This window comes from Magnolia sinica, chromosome 2 (assembly GCF_029962835.1).
Source record: "Magnolia sinica isolate HGM2019 chromosome 2, MsV1, whole genome shotgun sequence".
NCBI lineage: Eukaryota > Viridiplantae > Streptophyta > Magnoliopsida > Magnoliales > Magnoliaceae > Magnolia > Magnolia sinica.
In genome coordinates this window covers 102,758,728-102,760,264 of record NC_080574.1, presented here as the reverse complement: position 1 = coordinate 102,760,264, position 1,537 = coordinate 102,758,728, and positions in this window count along the sequence as shown.

Below are 1,537 nucleotides of genomic sequence, written 5' to 3'. Positions count from 1 at the left end.
CCCTTCAACTAATCCTCCTTCACTCAAGAGATGGAGAGTGTTATCACGAACCCACTTGGACATAAAACACTCACATCTCTCAAATTCTAAAACTTAAGAAAAAAAACTAAAAACTAGGACAAATAAGAGATCTAAGAAAAACGTAGCCAAAGTCCTCGGCAATGGCACTAAAAACTTGTTCGCAACCCCAAGTGCAGGGTCGCGATGTAGTAATAACTCAGTGAGACCAAGGTCAAATCCACATGGACTAAATTTGTATGTATTCTGAAAATAACTAGAGCTAGAACAAGATCTAAACTACAATTTAGAATAAAAAAGAGTAATTGTGAATGAAATATCAATAATCAAAAGGAAACTAGAGCGCTAATGATCCACTTATAGCTATTAAGATACTACCTCACTTGATTCAATAAACACAACTGGAATCAAAGTCTTATCCTATCCAGTTGGAAGATGAAGCAATTAAATCAAATTTGAACTTCTCGTTGAATTAGTTCAGACATGAAGGAGTATTGTGAAGATTGGAAGGGAATTCATCCATCCACCATGCCCAGGAGATGATGGTGAATCACGAATTTTACCAATCTCACAATCTCAAAACAAAAGAGAAGATATTTAAAACTTAATTTTTCATGTAATTCTTGATGTCATCGACCCATGTTTAATGTCATCGAACACTTACTTCGATGTCATCGACCAGTGGTTGATGTCATAGACAGTGAAGTTCAGATTCTCTTAATTTCTGCATTTTGCACTTTTAACTTCATTCATTCTCCACTTGGTTTCCTTGAATCTTGGGGTCTTGAAATCTTCAATCTTGGTCTCCTAAGATCCATCCCTCGCCTTGGTAATTCTTGAGCATCAAATCCATTCTTTAACATTCTTTTCAATCCAAGCTCTCAAATTCACCTTGCGATACAAACATGTATAAAGCATAGCCATTAAGCATTATCATGTTAATAAAACCAAGATATAAACAGAGGGAAATATGCAATATTTGACACTCAACAGCTATCAGCATCTAAGCGGGCAAGCGCCCTACATAAAGCATGGAATGGGGCCCACTACTGGGATCCTCCATGATAGTTATGTCATATCCACTCTGCTCATCTATTTTTCCAGATCATGTTAGGCCAGAAGTCTAAAAATCAGGCCAATTTGAATCTCAGGCGGACCGCACCAAAGGGAAAAGTGGGCAGGGAGTGCTAGCCCTTTTTGACAGAACATGGGGCCCACTCATGGGACCCACTTTGATGTTTCTATGCCATTGATGCCATCCATCCTTTCTGTCAGGCCGTGTTAGGTCATGGGCCCATGGTTCAAGTCGTTTAGATCTTAGATGGGCCGCACCACAGGGAACTGTGGGGTGTTAACCCCTTAGACTTGGAATTCCTGGACTTTGAATCTCATGGATTGGGATTTCCTAGATTTTGAATCCCATGGACTTGGGAATCACTGAATTCGGGATCCCTTGGATTTGGGGCTCTCTTGGACTTGGGATTCCTGGATTTCTAGAATCTCTTGGTTATGTTTGGCA